At 43.1% G+C, this 16,529-nt stretch overlaps 1 protein-coding gene across 2 annotated transcripts in view; it reads right to left on the bottom strand.

Moving 5' to 3' along the window:
* Positions 1-15,765, bottom strand: part of SLC26A5 (solute carrier family 26 member 5) — a 53,358-nt gene extending 37,593 nt beyond the window's left edge. For both annotated transcript variants that reach the window (XM_045494545.1, XM_045494546.1), the window contains exons 1-2: positions 15,716-15,765; positions 11,697-11,819 (exon numbers count right to left, since the gene is read on the bottom strand). The gene's annotated coding sequence lies outside the window, so the exon portion shown is untranslated. The remainder of the gene's footprint in view (positions 1-11,696; positions 11,820-15,715) is intronic.
* Positions 15,766-16,529: the final 764 nt, after the last annotated feature.

Raw genomic sequence — 16,529 nt, 5'->3', positions numbered from 1 at the left:
AGATTCTTCAGCTATAACATTGAAAGAATAAAACTTCAATAGAGATCTGAGAGGAATAAATTAGAAAATGTTTCTAAAGCACTTATCATGGTGCCTGGCATATAGTAAGTGTTCAATAAGTATGACTACTATTATTTTATCTTATTTGAGAGACACTGAGAGAGAGCATGCACGCATGCATGGGGGAGGATCAGAGGGGCAAAGACAGAATCTTAAGCAGGCTCCATGCTCAGCATAGCGTCCAACGCAATGCCACAACCCCAGGGATCACGACCTGAGCCAAAATCAAGAGTCAGTTGCTCAACCAAACGAGCCACCCAGGTGCCCCAAGTACGACTGTTATGATGACTACTGTGGACAGGGTACCTAATTTCCTTCAATTTTAGGTTACTTATTTGTAAATGGGGATTATGATTTTCCTCTATATTTACTTATTGAATCACTAATCTAGTCACATGGCTCAAAAAGTCATGTATTAAAAAAATTGAAGTGCTGTCTCACTTCCATTGCTCAGAAGCAACCACAGTGTCTAGTTTCCTGTGTCTTTCCAGAAATATCTTACACAGGCAGACATGAAAAACAGTCTTCTCATGATCGGTAGCATGCTTAACGCTGTTTCATACCTAGCTTTTTCCACTAACAACATCTCTTAGTGATCTTTCTATATTAGTATATAATAGCTTCCTCACTGTTTTGTTTTAGGGAGAACACAAGCGCATGTGTGGGTGAGGGGGCAGAGGGAGAGGGAGGGAGGGAGAGAGGAGGGAGAGGGAGGGAGGGAGAGAGGGGGGAGAGAGAGAAAGAGAGGGGGGGGAGAGAGAGAGAGAGAAAGAGGGAGGGAGGGAGGGAGGGAGAGGGAGGGAGGGAGAGAATGAATCTTGAGGGTGGAGTCTGATGCAGAACTCAATCCCACAACCCTGGGATCATGACCTCAGCAGAAACGAAGGAAATCAAGAGTTTGATGCTCAACCAACTAAGCCACCCAGGTGTCCCTTTATTTTGTTATTTGAACAGCTGCATAATATGCCATTATATGGATATTGTATCATTTGTCCAGCCAATCCTAACAGCGATGCACTAAGGATTAATGTAAGAATTATAAAGCACTTAGAATAAGGTATTCAGAAGATACTTATTACCTTTTTAATCAATGTTACACTTATTTCCTTTTACCGGCTCCATTTCTCAATGCCTTGAGTCTCCATCTATTCATTCATTATGATTCTATGGTCTACCTCCATGTTTGGCTGTCATATCCAAGTTGGCTGCTCTTAGAGATCAATAAGCTATGGTACATGCCCTCAGGAACCTTGTCATCTAATGTCTCTGCAGCATTTTATATCCTTTTAAGGATTTCCTACAGGTGGGCAGAAGCATATGAAATGATAGAGCATATAGGGGAACACAGAAAGTTCTGGGAATGGGAGCAAGAGATTGTCGGCAAGGAAATACCAACATTTAGGAAATGAGAACAATAGAAATCTTGTGTTTTTTTCATTATAAAATGTAGGAGCACAGTGGAAATTGGGAAATTTTCCATTTTTCTCATGAATAGTACATATTAAATGTATACCATAAATGCATATATTTGTACATGTATAATGTATATTTACATGGCTGGATATGGTCTTAATAGTTTTGCATTAAAATTTTTATACTTAACATGATGATCATAAACGTTTTGCCAGGTCAATAAACTCCAGAAGCATAATTTCTAACGGCTACATAATATTTTCTAATACATGCAATGATTTAGCTAACAGTCTTCCTTATTATTAGATGCTTTGGCTACTCCCAAATTTTGGCTATTACAAGTGAGATTTTGTCTTTGATCTGTGTGAGTTTGTGTGTGATGGTAATAAAAAAAAGTTCACCTTTAAACAACGTTAATGCTCATTTTAAGTACTGGGTAACTTACAAAGTGAGTATATAAAAACCACTAGTTGACTTAAAATAACACAAATGGTAGATATTTATGTCAGCCTCTTATTTATACACAAAAATAGCTGGGCATGACTACAGCAGTTAACACTGAGACTGTGAGGTTAAAAAATTATAGCATCCACATGAGGTAAGAATTATCCACCTTTTTCAGATGATGTATTTGGGATTCTGATGAGGTAAGAAGAGCCAGGATAGGATTCATTCAGGTCTCCTGATTTCAGAAACCATGCACTTATGCAATGCTGCCTCATTGACTGTTAGATTAATCATGTCAAAATGTTTATCTAATTTTACCTAAAATATACTAACTATAGGCATGCATTCCCACTTGTGATTTGCTGCATATGAAGCCTGGTGGTTTTAACCACATAAAAAGCAAGAGTAGGGTCAAGGAAGGCTTCAGAGAGGAGACTGGATTTGAAGCAGCTCTTGAATAATGGGTAGAAGGCAAAAGCAAGGGCAGGTGATTCTGCACAGAGAAGTGAAAGGTAAAAATTTAACACAGAATGTTCACAGAAATTGTATTCTGAGTGGTTACCGAAGATGAAACTGGAGAGGTTAATAAGAACCAGGTGTCATAGAACCGCAAAGGGCAGGCTCTAGGCTCCATTAGGAGTCCACATCCTCCGGTTATTGAACTCTATTCCCATCCTACTTTATTCGATGTAGAAATACTGATCAAAACCACTCTGCCATGGAAAAATTATTCAATTCCATTAAACAACCAAATTCTCTCTAGCACTAAACTGCTGTGACTCCATAAATTGATAAACTGTAAGATTTATTTTCCAACTGAGATACTTGAAAGATCCTTAATGCTCACAAGAATCTTCTTTGGAGTAAAAAAGCTCAGTAATTCCAACTGGTGCTTAGGCTTGAGCCACACGTATTTTAATTTAAAAGAAGTTCTGAACTTTAAGTAACAATGGAAGAAGAATCTACTGGTTTACCAGGCAGATTCTTCCATTTGTTTGGTGATACTCCCTTAGGGTTGTTAGGAGGTTTTTAAAATAGTGAGCTCATATTAAATGGGGGAAGGGGTGGTTCCCTACTTCTTTAGGCCTGAGGCCATGTCTTCTTTCAAGGTTTGAATGTACAACCCCATGCCTACACCCAGGGGTCTATATCCCACAGAGACTCTCCGATTGGTTGTGCTGAGTATGAGCCTGCACTTACTGCTGTTTTAAAACATTTTTCTCTGGAGCACCTGGTGGCTCAGTCAGTTAAATGTCTGACTCTTGGTTTTGGCTCAGGTCATGATCTCACAGTTTGTGAGTTCGAGCCCTGCATCGGGCTCCATGTGGAGCCTCCTTGGGATTCTCTCTCTCTGCCCCTCTCCTGCATGCTCTCACACTCTTGTGCTCTCTCAAAAATAAATAAGTAAACTTATAACAATTTTTAAAAATTAAAACATTTTTATGCATTCTTCTGGTAGTCTTTAAGTTTACTGTTTAAACATTTAATTGTGTTTTACCCTTTATTTTTGTGTGTTTGTACTGAAGGGAAGTCTGTATGAGTCAGCTTAGTTCTTCATGTTGCTAGAAGTCCATTATAACTATGCGAAAATTGTTCATTACTGGTTCTATCTATTAAATGGAATTACCTAGTTCTTCTTAAAGTTATTCTTCTTGGAGCTTACTACTTGACCTAATCTGTATTAATTTCTTTCTAAGCCTGGTACACATCGGCCAGCCTAGTATTTATTTTAATTGCACTTAGGGAGTTACACTCTTTCCTATTCCACATTTTCCTTCTACTCACTTTTTACTCTCATTTTGATGGAGCACATCCTTAGGTAATTGATTCAGATAGTGTACTTGGAAGTAAAAAGCCTGAGTCTTTCAATGTCTGAAAATGTCTTCATATCATCCTCATACTTAACTGATAATTTCCTTGGCAAGAGAACTTTAAGTCCAAAATCATTTTCCCTCATTTTAAAGGCATTGCTTCATTACATTCTAGTATCCTGTTCACTGATGAGAAGCTTTATGTCAATCTTAAGTGACTTCATGTTTATTTTTAGAAAGTTTTAGGAGCCTTTCTATATCCTTGACTCTGAAATTTTATGATTGTATGTTTGTATAGGTATTTTTTTCCATTCACTTGATGGATCCTTTTTATCTCATACTTTTCCTCAACTCAGGAATTTTTTCCTGGTATTTGTCAATTTCTTTCCCTCCATTTTTTTGTTTTTCTTTCTAGAGCTCCAATAGACTGATATTGTACTTACTGGACTGTTCCTCTATGTTTTTTCATCTTTTCTAGCATTTGTATTCTGTATTCTTTGACATTTGGTTGTGCATTTTGTGCATTGTTTCTTAAACTTTTTAATTTTTAATGTTTTTTATTTATTTTTGAGAAAGAGAGAGAGCATGAGTGCTGGAGGGTCAGAGAGAGAGAGAAAGACACAGAATCCTAAGCAGGTTCCAGGCTCTGAGCTGTCCGCACAGAGTCCGACACGGAGCTCGAACCCACAGACCACAAGATCATGATCTGAGCCAAAGTCGGACGCTCAACCAACTGAGCCACCCAGGCGCCTCTTAAACATTTTTTTTTTTAATTTTTTTTTTTCAACGTTTATTTATTTTTGGGACAGAGAGAGACAGAGCATGAATGGGGGAGGGGCAGAGAGAGAGGGAGACACAGAATCGGAAACAGGCTCCAGGCTCTGAGCCATCAGCCCAGAGCCCGACGCGGGGCTCGAACTCCCGGACCGCGAGATCGTGACCTGGCTGAAGTCGGACGCTTAACCGACTGCGCCACCCAGGCGCCCCAACATTTTTTTTTTTAATTCCAGTATAGTTAACATACAGTGTTATTAGGTTTCTTAAGCTTTATCTATTAGTCCTTCTAATAAGTTTTTTTTTATAATCATTTAAAAAATTTTTGAGATCTTTGTCTGTTTTCTGATTGCTCCCTCTTAAAAGAATTCTGTTTTTGTTATACGGAAACAATATCTTTTTAATCACTCTGAGGGTACTCAGATTTTTAAAAAGCTATTTTTTTTTTTAATTTTTTTTTTTTCAACGTTTATTTATTTTTGGGACAGAGAGAGACAGAGCATGAACGGGGGAGGGGCAGAGAGAGAGGGAGACACAGAATCGGAAACAGGCTCCAGGCTCTGAGCCATCAGCCCAGAGCCCGACGCGGGGCTCGAACTCACGGACCGCGAGATCGTGACCTGGCTGAAGTTGGACGCTTAACCGACTGCGCCACCCAGGCGCCCCTTAAAAAGCTATTTTAAATGAATGATCTCACCCCTGGCATTAATAACTTTTTTTTTTAATGCTCCTTCGTATGTGAGGTTATTCTTAGTTTTACATTTACGTTTATATTTGTAAATTAAAGACTTGATTGACTTTCCTGGGTTTGATCCACCATCACATATCCAGTGCTTCCAGCACAGGACCATCCCCTGAACAAAATGGTGATCAGGAGCCTTTGTGTACCACAGTCGGCTTTACTCACTGCTCAGCTGACGTTAGGGTGAGGAGGTAAGAGCTGGCCTGCAGGCTAAGGCCCATCTTTCCAAGTGCTAGGAAGAGAAAGGATTTATCTATAACACTAAACTCATATTAGAAGCACAGGCTCATTTTAACGAATGCATAAGAATTTCCATTCATCTCCTGCAATAAGGCCCCCTGCTGCTGCCTGCTGTGTCCTTATTGACCCCATGCCCTGAGCTCTTTCCCAAAAGGTCACTCTTGTTCCCATGGTGGTTCTGGCAGTGATCCTTAGTTCTGTTTCATCGATCACCTGCCTCCAAACATCTATCTCATTCTCTTCAGAGTTCTTCCTATTCTTTGTACAATTTTACAGCCTTTTTTTTTCATTTTGCAAAATGAGCAGATGTGTGTTAAATTTTATCAGACTTTTTTTTTTTTTTTTGGGGGTGGGGGGAGAGACAGAGGGAGAGAGAATCTTAAGCAGGCTCCATTCTCAGACCACTGCAGGGCACGATCCCACAATCCTGGGATCATGACCTAAGCTAAAATCAAGAGTTGGATGCGTAACTGACTGAGCCACCCAGGCACCTCCAATCAAACACATTTTTTTAATATAAAATGCACAGACATATGGAGAAGGATTTAAAAGTATTTACCACAAAACTGTAAATAGAGATTATGTTTAAATGGTGAAATTATGGGTAATTTTATTTTTATCTGTACCTTCTAGGAAAAATACCACACACTATTAAATTTTAACATAAAATGCATAGATACATGGTACACACATATGTACACAGTATACACTATTATTTTTGTAGCAAATGTCATAAAAGCTAGTCCTAAGTGCTCATAATGGGAGTAAAGGGGACTTTCTGTTATCTTCTCAGAGAAGGCATCTTGCAAACACAGGAGACCTTTGGCATTTAAAGGAAAAGTGACAGTCATGTTCAGAGACCGCTAAGAACCCTAGGTTTGAAAATACCACTAATTGAGAGATGGATGTGGATACGTTGCTTGACTGATATAAGCTATCAGGTTTGTTTTTACTACATGCTTCACATTTTCTCCACTGTCAATTAAACATACCAGGCCCCCTACAGATGTGCTCCCCATTGATAGCTGAAACCAAAACTGCCAGGAGTCTGCTGTGGGAATCACACACGAGGGGTCAGGTAGGTCATGGCAAGGACTGAAATGAACCAAGTGAGGCTGTGCCGATCTAGAGAGCACGTGCCGACCCAAAGTGGTCAGCCCTTACTCAGCTCTTGCTCAAGACTGGCTTCCAGTAAAAAAATTTCTTTATATTTAGGTTCAAATCACATACAGTTTGAGCCGTATGGCTTAATGAGTTCTACCATGCACTTCAGACTAATATGAATAGAACCTTTTTATTTGACAACATATATATATAAATTTATTTATTTTGAGAGAGCGAGCGAGTGAGCAAGCTCACGAGCAGGGGAGGGGCAGAGAGAGAGAGAGAGAGAGGGAGAGAATCCCAATCAGCCTCCGCACTATCAGCAGAGAGTCCGATGTGGGGCCCAAACCCATGAACTGTGAGATCATACCTGAGCCAAAACCAAGAGTCAGATGCTCAACCGATTGAGCCATCCAGGCGCCGCAGTAATATATATGCATTTTTAGTTTTATTTATTTATTTTGAGAGACAGAAAGTGCATAAGCAAGGAAGGGCAGAGAGAGAAGGAGAGAGAGAGAGAAAAAAAAACCCAAGCAGGCTCTGTACTCGCAGCGAGGAGCCGATGCAGGGCTTGAACTCATGACCTGAGCTGAAACCAAGCACCAGACACTTAACTGACTGAGCCACCCATACTCCCCATGAATACAACCTTTTCGTCACCCAGAAATTTTCCTCGCACTCCTACCTAGTCAATCCCTGCGATACTTGTGAAATCACCACAGATTAGTTTGGCCTATTTTCCAACTCCATATAAATAGAATATCCAATTTTTAAGAGAACTTGAAACTACATCTTAACAAAGCTTTATCAAGTTTTAAATGTTAGAAAGCCAACACAAATATTTATAGAACAATGTGCACGCCCAACAAAACACGCAGGCTAAATTCAGCCTCCCAGCAGTGCAACCACTTCCTGCCTGGTCTACAGTCTAAACCACAATATATTTTGTATGAATTCATTGATTACTCTCATGATTGTTGGTTTTGGTACTACCTGGCAGTTTTTATTCATCAGCAACTAGTAGGTCGTTCCTTAACAAGGAAGGCAAAGCCTTACCTGCAGGGTACCGAGCAAGAAGCAAGGAGAACGGGAGGCTGAATTCCACTCCACAGCCAGCCTTGGGGAGAAAGGGATCATGAAGGAAGGAATGGGCAGGGGCTGATTTGGTGAGGAAAGGAAAACTGGAGAATACCCAGCGGGTGTAATAAAGAAGAAACAGATCACAGGGCTGCTGTGAGTTTCACCAAAGAGTAAAACACCTCACCTTCAGATCACCCCGTAAGTATCCCCTATGATCTTCAGCATTCTCCCACGCTCCTGCCCCACTACCGCTGCTTTCTGTGATTTCATTTCCTTCTACTCCCCACCTTGTCACTCTGCTCTGGCCACTTGGACCTCCCTGCTATCTTGTGTGCCAGGCACATCCCTGCTTCAAGGCCTTGATGCTGGCTAGGACGGTCCTGTCCTGGGGAGCTCAGAACTTTCTCCTTCACCACCTTCAGGTCTGTGAGCAACATCATTTTCTCAGGTGAAGCTTTTTCTCCTAACTACCCTATCTTTAAAGCTGCCCCACCAACTTCTCCACTACCTTCTTCCCAGCTTTATTTTTACGCACAGCATTCATCACCATCTGACCGACACTGTACCTTACTTCATTGTCGGTCTTCCCTTTTTCCTTCATGAGAATGAAAGTCACATGAGGACAGGTATGTAACAGGAATTCATTGGACATTCGTTGAATGAATGACTCAAGGAAGGAAGGAAGAAATAAAAATCCCTTCTAGTTTTGGAGATTGTTGTTAAAAGTGTTCAAGCAGGGACTAGTTAAGAAAATTTTATCATTTCTAATTATCTTGCGACATTTAATTGTTTTCAGGGAGTACGGATTTAAAGAGCAAGATAAAGATAATCCTAAAGACCAGAACAACCCTAACAGTGCTAACTTCAAAAATTAGGTTTGTGTAGGGCACCTGGGTGGCTCAGTCGGTTAAACATCCAATTTGTGATTTCGGCTTAGGTCATGATCTCATGGTTCATGAGTTTGAGTCCTGCGTCAGGCTCTGAGCTGACTGTGCAGAGCCTGCTTGGGATTCTCTCTCTCCCTCTCTCTCTGCCTCTTCCCCACTTGTGTTCACTCTCTTTCTCTGTCAAAACCAATAAATAAAATTTAAAAATATAGGTTTGTGGGAGGAAAAATGCTTAAACATATAACTGGGCATTTGAGTTTAGTAATAATTTTTTACTTAAAGTTTTAAGTTATGAGGACAAAACCCATCTTTTTCTAGTACATTTACTCCAATCTTTTTAAAGATTTTATTTTATTTTTTTTTTAAATGTTTATTTATTTTGAGAGAGAGGGAGAGAGCGAGAGAGAGAATCCCAAGCAGACCCTGTGCCATCAGCTCAGAGCCCCACATGGGGCTCGATCTCACAAACCCTGAGATCACGGCCTGAGCCAAAATCAAGAGTCAGATGCATAACCGACTGAGCCACCCAGGCACCCCTTAAGATTTTATTTTTAAGTAATCTCTACACCCAACATGGGGCGTGCATTCATAAACCTCAAGATCAAGAAGTCACATGCTGGGGCGCCTGGGTGGTTCAGTCGGTTAAGCGGCCGACTTCAGCTCAGGTCATGATCTCACAGTCTGTGGGTTCGAGCCCCGCGTCGGGCTCTGTGCTGACAGCTTGGAGCCTGGAGCCTGTTTCCGATTCTGTGTCTCACTCTTTCTCTGACCCTCCCCTGTTCATGCTCTCTCTCTCTCTGTCTCAAAAATAAATAAAGGTTAAAAAAAAGTTAAAAAAAAAAAAAGTCACATGCTCCACTAACTGAGCCAGTCAGGTGGCCCACATATACTCCTATCTTAAGTTATTTAAGATGTAGGTAAAGAATAAGTTATGAAATAATGAAATAGCATGTGCCCATTATTAAATATTTGAGAATAACAATCAGCAATAAACATGTAAAAATGACTCTAATACTAGAAGTTTTTTTTTTTTTTTCTTTTTAATGGCAGTGATGCACCCAGCTGTAGGTAGATGGAGAGGTGGGGGCCGAGCTGGTTCTGGAGGTCTGCATTCGATTTTTGACACCTGGTAAGGGCAGTTCTTCTACAACACAAAGGTAAAGAACTCTGGTGCTGGTAGCTTTCCACTCCAGAAAAAAAAAATATATTCCCCAACTAAGACATTAGTTTGAATTAACTCAGTCCTTGGGATTGGCCAGTGATGGATTAGACCAAGTATGTCCAGGCTGCCAATTCACCTATGGAGGCACCCTTCTATCTGCTATGTTTGGAAGATGGCAGGGATCGTTCTGGAATCATGTGCCACAAGCTCATATTTTCCAACACATAGCAGTTGAAATACAATGATTTTCCTAAGTTTTAGAAAGCTTGAGAATAAACGTGGAGCCACTAGAAGTCCAATAGCAAAGAGAAAAGAAAGAAATTAAGTGTTGCTCCTTGCAATCTGTGGGCCTTCTTACCCTGTTCTATATTTCCTCCTTAATGCCTTTCCATCTTTTGCCAACTCATGTCCATTTCTCTTTCGCTGATCTGACAGTCACACGTACACACTGTATTTTTCTTCTTCTAGGTGTTTTGGGATGTGAAGCGCAGGAGGAGGAAACAAAGAGTAGGATAAATAGAAATAAATTTCATGGATTACAATTTAATGAGTTGTTCCTTTAACTCTAAGAATAATTTGCAAAGTGTGAACACCTACAGAACTGCCAATGTAATGGCAACAAGACTGGGTCCCACAAATGCTTAAGGTAAACAATATGCTCTTTTTTTCCTACCCCAGTTCTGGTAACTTGATAGTCTACAACTACCTGAGAAGGTGTGAGGATCACTTTTTTATCTCAGTTTGGACACAGAAAGCTCACATTTCAGCAACGATCAAGGTCATCATCTTTATCCCTTGCTGACACTTTTCTCCCATACCCCTACAGTCACAGTCACCTCTAGGAAAAAATTACAATAGGCTATTGAACACTGGCATGGATATCCAGAGAAGAGAGATAATCGTCTCTGGGGACCTGTAGGCACAGCTACTCATCTTGGATAGGCAGAGTTACACCTCGTTCAGTCCATCAAAATGTACCGGGTGCTAAGGACTCGCAAAGCATTGTGGGAACACTGACCTAGTGCCTAGGCACAGCACCTTCCCTGAATAGACTGAAATCGCCTGATGTGGACTGCTTCTTAGGAAGGCATGTTTAGGCTTGGTTATCACTGAGAGTATGTAATACCGGGGCAGGCCATGGATAAAAAGGATTTCGAGGGCCTGCTTTCTATCTTAAGGCAACCCAATCTTAGAATCAATTCTTGGCAATTATTTAATCCAGTGATTCTCAATCTTGACTGGACATTAGTGTTCCCTGGTAGGGGGTTGGGGGGACTTTTAAGAAAGAGAGGTATCTGGGCCTGACCCAGTCCAAACTGGCCTCTGGAACTGTCTTTCAAAAAGAAGAATTGAAGGACTTCATGAAACTGGAACTATTCTCCAAAAGGGTGAACTTAAGTGAAATACAGTTTGGGAAGCACTGGAGAACTACATTTATCCATACTCAACTGAATCTCTGATCCAGTATTTGTGTGTATGTGTATGTATAAACTCTCCCTGTGATTCAAATGCATAGAATTACACCTTAGTAGTTGAGAATCACTGATCCTATATGACACAGAAAAAAATTAATGTCTGAAGAATTTCATTTACTTGCTAACTTGCCCAAGATCACACACCTAGTTAAGAGCAGAGCCTGGATTAAAACCATGATCTCCACCAATTTACTCAGCCAATTAAGGTCTATCGATGGCATTCCAGGGTTGTGACCAACCACCCAGCTGTCACTCAAGAATAAGGGAGGTCAAGGCTGCTGAATTCCTATCTAAGGATCAGTTAGGCCAGTCCTGATCCAAGTTAAAAGGACAGAGTAAGCAGTGCTGGTCCTGGCATTATCTGTCTTACCCTTTCTTCCAAATAGTGGTGCACAATTCAGGCCTCTGGAAATGTTACGAAGTCCTGTGCTCTACGTAAAGTCCAACACTACCTATGACCCACTTTCCCATTTTACTAGTTCCAGGTGGCCCTCTACCTACCCAAATCCAACGTGCAGCGGGAAGGGCAGGGGCAGGGTCCCCAGATGAGAGGTCTGGTGCAGTTCAATGAAACCTTGGTTAGTAGGGCTGCGAGCTGGAGAAGGGAGAGCTCGCTCCTCGGCCCTAGGACAGAAGAAAGGAAAGTTAATCCAGCAGTTGCTGGTTTGTTCCAAAATGTTTCTTAATGCTGTCCATTACATTCCTGATACCAGCCAACTCTCTCTCAAGACACAACTCCTGCTATCACAGTGGTTTATACTGAATATGGTAATTATGCAATGCAAACACAAACACACACACACACACACACACACACACACACACACACACACACACACATCTCCTTCCCAAAGGTGAACACTAGTATGTGTGTGTGAGAAAGCAAGTTCAAACTTTGAACTCAACCATTCCCATCCTCATCAATTCATGTTTACAAAAGTTGGTATGTGAGAATCTTCCCTGGATGGGGGCATCAGTACCGGGAGAAAAATTTCAGAAGTACTTTCCTTGAGACGAATGAGAAAAAAACTTTAAAAAATGAGATTCATAACGTTCAAGATAAAAGCTGATGATGATCAACTAAAAAATTAAGAGGACTACTCTGTCTTTAGTCTTTTACAAATAATACAATTATTACTTCCTACTTTCAGAACACTTACTCAAAAAGGCCAGGTATTTATTCCATTCCAAAGTAAATTAAATTATACCCACTCAGTTTGTGGACTGACCCCTATCCTTGCTTCATTTCCATCCCCCTCTGCCTACCCTCTAATTCAGTGCCCCTATTCTAAAATGAGGGCTTATTCCTCTGAAATACATGCAACGTTTTGAATGGCGTGTGTTTTTTATGGGATACAGTCCTTAGTTTTGGCCAGATTTTTAAAAAGACCTGTCACCCCCTCAAAGTCCTCCTGAGAATACAGTTGTTTACAAGGGTGAAGATGAAGAAAAGATGATACAGTTGATGACTTCTGGTCTCTACAATGAAAGATTTTATGAAACTGGCCTCTGGAACGGTCTTTCAAAAAGAAGAATTGAAGGATTTCATGAAATTGGATCTATTCTCCAAAAGTATGAACTTAAGTGAAATACAGTTTGGGAAGCACCAGAGAACTATATTTATCCATACTGACTTTGTCTTCTTTGGTACACAATTTCACTAGTTTGAAACCAAAGGAAAGGGAAATCATCATCTCCTCATTTCTGTTGTTGGTTGTAAGTTTATTAACTCAATGATAATGCAAACACTAGGGGAAAATGGACATATCTTTTTAGTTATATTTCCTGGAAAATCTTTTATTTGACATTGATACATTAATTTATTTTCTTCCTGCATTTATTCAATAAATTAATTGATTTTTATTTTCTTCCTGCATTGGTAGAAAAACTACTAAATCATTGGGCTATCGGGGGACAAATATGGCATTAAGAATAAGATGAAAGGGGGGCGCCTGGGTGGCTCAGTCGGTTAAGCGTCCGACTTCAGCTCAGGTCACGCACGATCTCACGGTTCGTGAGTTCGAGCCCCGCGTCGGGCTCTGGGCTGATGGCTCAGAGCCTGGAGCCTGCTTCCGATTCTGTGTCTCCCTCTCTCTCTGCCCCTCCCCCATTCATGCTCTGTCTCTCTCTGTCTCAAAAATAAATACACATTAAAAAAAATTAAAAAAAAAAAGATGAAGGGCACCCGGGTGGCTCAGTCGGTTAAGGGTCCCAGTTTGGCTCAGGTCACGATTAGAGCCTGGAGCCTGTTCTGCATTCTGTGTCTCCGACTCTCTCTGCCCCTCCCTCTCTCTCAAAAATAAACATTAAAAAAAAAATCAAAAAAAGAGAATAAGATGAAAACTCAACCGATTTTCCTAGGTTTCAAGATATACTATAAAGCTGTAGGGATCAAAACAGTGTGGTACTGGCACAAAAACAGACATATAGATCAATGGAACACAGTAGAGAGCCCAGAAATAAACCTACGCTTATGTGGCCAACCTACAACAGAGAAGGCAAGAATGTACAAAGGGGAAAAGACAGTCTCTTCAACAAATGGTGTTGGGAAAACTACATGCAAAAGAATGAAACTGAAGCATGCGTGACACCACACACAATACACTCAAAATCGGTCAAAGACCTCAATGTGAGACCTGAAACTATAAAACTCCTAGAAGAAAACACAGGCAGTCATCTCTCTGACATCAGCCTTAGAAAACTCAGCTGGTTTTGATTTAAATTGAATAGGCACCGCAAACCTGCATCTACACCTGCCAAGTCAGCCCACTGTTGTTGCTGGGGCTTTCACTGGAAAATTCCTCTATCTTCCATTCTTCAGCAGCTCTTAGCAAAGTGCCTCCTACAGGGAAGAAGTCATTTGCTGGATTGAGTCAATTCTTTGGTATCGCTCATAAATTAATGAGGAACTTGTAACTCTGTATAGTTTCAGAGTAGTTAAAGTGAGAAAAAAAAAAAAAAAAAAAGAAATGCTACGCAACAAGACTGGGGCTTCAGGTGTTACCTAACAGACCAGAATGCTTTCCAGCAGGGCACTTAAGGTATCAGCCATAGCAACCTTACCTACGAATTCCTCACACTAAGCTTTTTTCTCATGCAAATTAGTTTGAAGGTCTCTCTCCAGCCTCTGGTCCCCCACCTGAAAGTCTACAGATACAAAGAAATACTACAGTCATTAGAAAGATTGCCTAGCAAAACCTTATTCCAAATTTCATTTCAAAGAGGCTTGCTCTTCCTATTTCGTACTCCAACTTGCCCTTTTATTTCCAAGTTTACCTTAGACTACGCATTTTATAGCTAATACATTCAGTTCTCAGATAAGAAAAAGCTGAATCCCCGTGTCCCCCCTACACCAAACTGCCATTTTTGTTAAGTTTTCATTCGTGATTTAACAACTCTAGACCCCAGGCTGATAACACAGTTGTCACGGTGAGGAAAAGAATCTTTGCCAGCTCCGTTCAGAGCGGGCAGACCCTGGCGAGCTCTCTCCACCGACAAGGCCCTGCACGCTTCCCCCGCCCGCCTGGCCCGGACAGCTCATTCCGTGAGGCAGTCACTTGCAGTAAACCGATTTCCTGATCGACGGTCTTTCCTAAATAGAAGGCAGGAGTCTGAAGGGACCGAAATATCAGGCCCGCTATTAAGGCAGTGCGCCCACCACGGCAGGTGTTCAGGAGCGAGTTTTAGGCAGGAGACCACCACTACCAAATTTTAGAGCAGTAGGGCGCATTCCTTCAACGGAGCTGCGGAGAGGGGCCAGGCTTTGCCGGGTGCTGAAGGGAGGCCCGGCCCCCCCGAAACCCCAGCTCCGCTCGCAGGGCACCCGGGCGGCCGAACGGGGCAGCCCCCACCGCGCCTCACCGCAGACGGCACCGGGTCTCCGGCGAGAAGGCGAAAGGAAACACTGAGATTTAAAAATCGACGGGGACACAAACAGGCTAGACCCGAGAAGGCGTCTTGACGCTGGCCTCGGCGGGGCTGAGAGTGTCTGGAGAGCAATGGGAGCGCGCTCGGGAAGGTGTGAAGAGCCAAGGGTTGGGCTACAACCAACGGGACGCAAATGTCTAGGAAGAAGCCTGTGCTGCCGAGGCAGCGCGGGAAGATTCAGGGAGACGTTTGCAAAGGAAAGCGCGTCTTCACATTTTATGCTGTCAGGGCTTGGAGACCGCCAAGGTGTGGGCAAGTCTCATTTGATGTCTGCTAGTTTCAGGAAGCAGTGAGAGCCAAAAAGACACAGAGAGGCAAGCCGGAGAGACAGCGGAGACTACGGCCAGCGGGGCGGCGACACCGAGAGCCCCAGCGGGGGTCGGCCTGTGGCTCTGCCGTCAGCGCTCTGTGCGCTCCCGCGCCTCTCCTCCACGCCCCGCGGCCGAGCGCCCGGACCCTGCGCCCTCCCTTCCTGGTCCCGCACCGGAGCGCCCGGACCCCCGCGTCCGCCTTTCCTGGCCCCGCACCGCAGCGCCCGGACCCCGCGCCCGCCGCCTCTCCTTCCGGCCCCGCGCCCGCTCGCGCGCACTCACCGGCCGGCGCTTCCCCGCGCTGCCCAGGGCCGAGCCGCCGCCCCGCCGCGCTCCGGAGCCGCTGCCGCCTGGACGCCGTGCCGCTGCTTCCCCGCGCGGCTCTCGGAGGGAGGTGCCGCCCCGCTGTGGGGCCGCGGCGCCCGGCGCGCCGCCCGCAACCCGAGCCCGCCCCGCCCCGCCCCGCCCCGTGCGGTCCTCCGCCGGGGGGACCCCGCGAGTCCGGGGGCACCCCGCGAGTCCGGGGGCTCCTCTCAAACGTCTAGAACTTTTGGGGCGCGCTTGGCGATGAATGCCCTGCTCAACCGGCCCACAAAAGTTACAGAACTGACACCCCCCCCGGAACTGACACCCCACTTTCCCGTCCCACTGCCCACGAGCTCCTCAAGAGGGGATTCATGTAGCTTAGAGTTAGGATAAGAGACAAAATCCGAGGGTCGAGGCTGAAGTAAGCACCCATATAGTATTCAAACATTGCTTATTATTTTTTAAATGAAAACATCCTAACATATAGCCTCAAATACAACGATTATGGAGACTCAGGCTGACACGGAACATTGAAATGCAGAATGACCGTCTTTTTTAAAAAAAAAAAAAAAAACTGCTTTGGTGAGCTGCCTTCGATTAACACTTTATTTGCAAATACTGACTGGTGCAACAAGGCCCTGCGTGACAGATTCTTAGGAATTCGAGTTAGAATTTACAAAACACCTTTTACTTTATTTTTTTAAAAACATGTATGCATTTATGAGAGACAGAGAGCACGAACAGGGTAGGGGCAGACAGAGAGGGAGACACAGAATCGAAGCAGGCTCCA

Source organism: Leopardus geoffroyi, chromosome A2 (genome assembly GCF_018350155.1).
Source record: "Leopardus geoffroyi isolate Oge1 chromosome A2, O.geoffroyi_Oge1_pat1.0, whole genome shotgun sequence".
NCBI lineage: Eukaryota > Metazoa > Chordata > Mammalia > Carnivora > Felidae > Leopardus > Leopardus geoffroyi.
This window is presented reverse-complemented; position numbering and strand designations above follow the sequence as displayed.